General features: G+C 39.4%; 1 long non-coding RNA gene across 1 annotated transcript in view; it reads left to right on the forward strand.

Moving 5' to 3' along the window:
* Positions 1 to 3,995, forward strand: part of LOC121329549 — a 28,521-nt gene extending 24,526 nt beyond the window's left edge. Inside the window, exon 3 of the long non-coding RNA XR_005951793.1 lies at positions 1,446 to 3,995. This is a non-coding gene — a long non-coding RNA (uncharacterized LOC121329549). The remainder of the gene's footprint in view (positions 1 to 1,445) is intronic.
* The last annotated feature ends 2,005 nt before the right edge of the window (positions 3,996 to 6,000 follow it).

Consider the following 6,000-nt stretch of genomic DNA (forward strand, 5'->3'; position numbering starts at 1 on the left):
TCTCTCTCTCTCTCTCTCTCTCTCTCTCTCTCTCTCTCTCTCTATCTATATATATATATATATATATATATATATATATATATATACATACACACACACACACGTGATATAATGCACTATATATTTCACACCAAAAAATGGTTTTTACCATTTCTATGGGAAGATACCCTAAAATGGTTATTTCCATATGACTATAAAATCAGTTTGTGTATAAAATGTATTCAATGAATAATAGTGTTAAATAATGTACAAATAAACTGTCGACCTGTACTTTCATCTGACTTGCATGAAATTATAAAGCAGTCCATTGGTCTATGCTGGATTATAAATGTCGGTATCTGTTATGCAGTCGTTTGTGTTGGATAACATAGGATTGAAATGATGAAATAAGGGATTGTTTTGTAAAGGAACATTGATGCAAAGTGTGACTTTGTTTTGTCTGAAACAGTATTCTATTATTCTAGCAACACATGGAAACAAACATACACAGCGTTTCTTCATTGCTTCGCTATCAGACTTGTACATTATTTATAGCATTGCACAATTCGACAAGTAACAGCGATTTCACAGCGGAGCTCCTGTAACAATATTTGCCAATATTTACTGCCATCCTGTAGGGCTTGAATTGTTAAGGACCTTTTGGAAAATGTTCATTGGTGTCATATCTGGATAGCACAGTAACCACTCCACTGTCCCCCTCTAGCCTATCCAATGGTTGTTTGAATTATGATACGGACAATTGCAAACATTGTTCCTATAATAGAGTGAGGCTATAATCCTTGTAATTGGAGTTCATCCAACTGGTCTGTCAGCCATCAAAAAATTATGGGTCTAGGACACGGTCATTCTCCAAGAATACACTCCACACCAGTCCACCATGCATGCCGACATCAAATGTTGGTTGTGATATGTGCGACATTTCACACCTAAATGAGATGATCAACTGCTCTGTCTCCCAATATCACTTAAACAACTGTAAGCATCTGTAAAGTTAATCGCCACTGAGTGCAACTGTAGCTTATGCAACAATGGAACTTGTTCAAAACGTGGGAGATGACTGGCTGATGTGACGCTGTTGAGCAATGCTGTGTGTGGACCTATGCAGACTGACCAGTGCCTCTGCTAGGATTGTGGTTGTGTACCTCATCCATTGCATCCTACGAATCTCACAATATTTCACAACGATATGACGCATGTAGTTGGTTGTCTTTGTTAGATGTGGTGTATTTAGTTATATTGTTTTATTGCGTATTGTTGCTTATGAGAACTGCATCACCGTCGTACCCTCTCTGACTCGTACCCTCTGTGACTCGACTGGACCCGCAGCTGTTTGGTCTCTGACTCAGGAATTACTGCCTTACCACTCACATGCTGGATCTGCTGCTTATCGTGTTGTGTGTTGTATTGCTAAATGTATTGCACTGTCGCCATTATGTCTCTGACAGGATCTGCTGACTCTGGAATTGCTGCCTCACTTATAACACACTGGATCTATTGCCGATGAGTCACATCACCTGCTGTTCCATCTCTGACTCAGGAATCGCTGACTGCTTACTCTGCTTACACGCTGGATCAGCTGCTGTCAGGCCTCACTGCACCGCTCAGTCTCTGACTCGGAAAACGCTGGATTCTGGAACTCTGCTTTGCAGGCTTGCCTATAACGGAAAGCTCTTTGTCTTATTTGGTTTTTAAAATGCTTTATTCAAATAGTAAAATGTACACAAAATAGCAATCTTCAATACAGGAATCAAAAGGATCCCTGGGTCTGACTCTAAGCATCGAGCTCAGTACAACTTTCCATTCACATTTCCTGGGATTAAATACCCCTAGCTAAAACAATGAACCATCCTCTCCCTACACCGAAACCCTAACCTTAAAGTCAGTATCATATACTGCAGACATTACACATCTAAAGTAGTTGATGTTTGGCAGTGAATAAGCGTTTTTGTTACTTTAAAAAAGTGACCGGTGGTGACAGCGTTAGAGAACAGCTGCGATAAAGCACGAAAACGTGATTTAAAAGTCGGGTCTCATGTGTGGGCTAACGCACATCGAAGGATGCGCAGTCAATCAAAGTACAGCGCGGCGACTAAGGTTACAACCAATAAGGATTCAAAATTCCCTTTAAGAGCATATGTGCCTCTTCTATATCGAAGGAGGGCATTTTGAAAACAAAAAAAAGGGCCGGACAAAAGCGTAAATAAATTAAAAATGTCCAGCACCCCAAGTGAGTATGATGACCAAGCCCCTCAAGCAAGGCTACATTTCTTTAGCAGTCTGGACAGGGAGAGTGAATAGGTTACTTACCAAATAAAAAAAGTAATATTTTAGGCTTTGTCTGACCTGCCTGGCACTAGCAGCATCTGCAACATCTACAACTCTCAAGCCCGTAATCTTTTCTCTGTAAGTGCAACATCACATCCATTACGGAGAGTTATGTTGTGCAGAACACAAGAAGCCAGGATGATATTGCCAATCTTCTGAGGTGTGTACTCCCCCAGAGGTATCCAAACATCAGGACCGCATTTTGAGGATTCCAAATGTTCACTCGGTTACACTAGGAGCACATTTAAGGTGCAGTTATACTTCTGTTCAGCAGTGATCGTGGGGTTAAGCCGCAGTGTCTGTAGCTACCGCTTCAGTGTATACCAGTTGTCAGCCTCTCACACTGTTGTCCCGCTGAAACGCAGCTGCCACCTGCGAATTAGCCAGGATAAACTAGACATGAGCGGAGCCAGGATGGTTTGCATACACATTTGTGAGGTAGCTGTTGGCATCACATACACATCACGCACGTTGACAGACTAGGATCCCTTACGATTTATATAGAGGTGTCTATTCTGTGTTGGTGCGCGTAGCTCCCAAGAAAACCCTGCTTTGTATCATTTCGCAACTCGTGAGAGACAGAGAAATGGATGAATTATCCTGCCCTTTACTAAATCTGCAGGTATACCGCACTGCACATGTCTGCAGTATACAATAAAGCCTTAGTAATTTGCGAGCCTTTTATTATGCGAAATCAAATTCCACTGAATACATATTTCATAAATCGCAACAGGTAGCCAATATTTTTGGAGCAAAATAGATTTTAGGAGTGTGATTCGCCAAATATTTTGGTCGCAAATATTTATGTCTTGACAGTAGCCTAACCCTCAGTACGTTGGAACGAGCCAGTGGCATAAAATGTTAGTGCAGCGGGTCCCCTTAGTGCTACAGGCACAGTGTGCTCTCCACATGTCTCCTTCCAGGTCAGCCTGAAGCAGTCGGCAGATGTCAGTGATTGTTTGTATGTTGAGGCAGAATTGCTGCATACATTGTGCGTCAGACGGGCTCAGAAAAGAGAGATGACTTCACTATTTCCTCCTTTCTCTTTGTCTGGTTAGTTAGAAATCCAGTGCGCGCTCCATATTTATTCTATTTCTATTTTTTTCCTCTTTTCATTACCCGCTTCCCTGATAAATGCACCGGCATTTATAGTCGACCATGTAATTTGCGCACCGTTTAAAGCCGGTTTACACATGGTAATTGAAACGCAAACGCTATATTGATGGTTTGCTACATCTTTACATTTGTATATAACGTTGAATTGCCGGGTGAACACTAAAACACGTTTGCTAAATCAGATAGATGGGCAAAGTTTGTTTGCCCACACGTGTCCTTGATTTTGGTGCGCTAACTGTCCGATTGCGATTGCCTTAGTGAATAACCTGCACTTTCCCTTTGCGCAGGTATTCGCCAATGTATACGATGATTCCCTTTACTTGTGTAATGTTTCCTATTCATTTTTCAGGCTGAAACTGTAACAAGCAGATGCCTATTCTATTTGCTGCGGGCGCTTAAGTAAAAGTATATTGCCACTTTATATTGGGTTGATATAATGGTGCTTGTTCTTACTTTTACAGTAGACAATAATGCAACTTTTTTTAAAAAAAATAACATTAAGTTTCTGCTGTGTACAATGAGAGAAAAATTGTATTTTTACTTTTTATGTGAATATAAAATACACACACACACACACACACACACACACACACACACACACACACCACACACACATATATAGATAGATATTTGAAATGTTGACCCATACTACAAAATGATACCACAGCCTCCACAAAAGGTGTGCGACAAAACAAGTTTGTTTTTTTTTTTATTTTTTTATTTTATTTTATTTTATTTTATTATTATTACAATGTACTGCTGTGTTCATTTTAAAAGTGAGAATATTCATTCTTTTACTTTTTGGGTAAATGGAGGTGTGGTTAATTGTCAGTGAAGTGTGGTGTAACTCGGGAAGTGGGAACTTCTTTCTTTCTTTCTTTCTTTCTTTCTTTCTTTCTTTCTTTCTTTCTTTCTAATTCTGGCTAAGCTATTCACTGGAGGGCGGCTGACCTGCTTGTGTGTGGTTCTGAATTTGCGCCCTACTGAAGTCCGCTGCCGCTGTCCGCTGCATTTCTTCTATCTCGGACTCTTGTTTTTTCATATGTGGGAAGGCTTCTCCCTATTGTGAGCTTGTTGTAAACCTTTATTTATTTTTTGTTGCTCTGTGCTTTATTCAAATCTTTTTGCCAAGACCCAGACCTGGGATGCATATTAAACGTAGCTCTAGTCTATGCATGCCTCTTTTTTAAAATAAAGCGTTGTTTTTAAATTATAGTAAGCAGGCATTAGCTTGCCGTTTGTTCACCCTAGAGTGATAGACTGGTACTGCAGCCCTGCCAGTTTCACATGTTCACTTTAATTTATCTATTTATTTATTTTTGGTTTATTTTATTAAGTGTGGATTTTCATTATTATTATTTTAGGGTAATTTCTATGTGTGAAGTTTGGGTTTTATTCATATTTAAGTGAATTGCTTTGTGCATATTGTATATTTAAGTAGTATGATGTTTTCACAAAGTTATTAATTGTTTATTTATTTATTGTAGTCATCTTGTGTGTTATAGTTTACCCTGAGGGTTGAGCAGAGCTGCGTCTCCAGCCACCGACCCCTTATGAAAGTTTTTGTATTGTTTTTTTTTTATTTAATTTTATTTTATTGAGCATATACTGTGACCCCAACTGACTGAACAAGGACCTGTGATGTATTTTTATATTTTTTCTGAGATTGAACTCACCCCCATGTGGCGCAGTTGGCTACAATAACTTTGTATAATTGACCAGGTGTTACAATACCTTTAGGTACCTCAGCATCTTGTTCCTTTTGAGGTTTCCTAAAGAGTTCAAAACAGTAAGTATTAATCTGAGTTGAACAAATCAAAACTGAGCTTCACCGGCCCATTCTTTATTTGTTTTGATAAGCTTTTCTTAACATGAGATTTGCAAAAGAATTACAGGAGATAGGAAAGAGTATTTATATCTTAGTAAAATTAATCTCTTGAATTTGAGTCATGGAATGATGTTAGTAGTAGGCCATTAAATTGATGCTAACCTACCCCCTCCAGGCATTCCATCCATGGATTGTGCATTTCCAACATCTAGAAAAGTGTTGTGTTCTGACATCACAATTCTTGAAAAGTATGGTATGATGACATCAAAATTCTAGAAAAAGAACGTTCCATTCTGGGTGCCAAAAGTCTTTTTAAACAGAGCCAATGCCTACTTAGTCTACTCAAACAGCAAATAAATTAAAGAACCTGTTCTTGCCTGCCACTCTTGTCACCACACTGGCCCCTCTTACCTCCAAACCCTCGTGTCTCCCTACATCCCCTCTCGCCCTCACCGCTTCTCCTCTACTGGTCGACTGGTCATGTCTTCCTTCCCCTCTCCATCCTCCTGTGCTCGCTCTTCCTCTTCCCTAGCCCCTCTGTGGTGATCAACAACAGCAAGAAGTTATATTACTTAATATGCATATCTTTTCTTGAAATGTGAAACACACTGTTTGCCAAATTGAACTATAAATCAAAAACAAATCCTGCAACAAACACAGGACCATGAACTTTCTTAAATAGTTACATACAGGTATCTTGTCTGTACAACGTAGTAACATGTACTCTTAAA

The sequence above is a fragment of the Polyodon spathula genome, chromosome 17 (assembly GCF_017654505.1).
Source record: "Polyodon spathula isolate WHYD16114869_AA chromosome 17, ASM1765450v1, whole genome shotgun sequence".
Taxonomy (NCBI): domain Eukaryota; kingdom Metazoa; phylum Chordata; class Actinopteri; order Acipenseriformes; family Polyodontidae; genus Polyodon; species Polyodon spathula.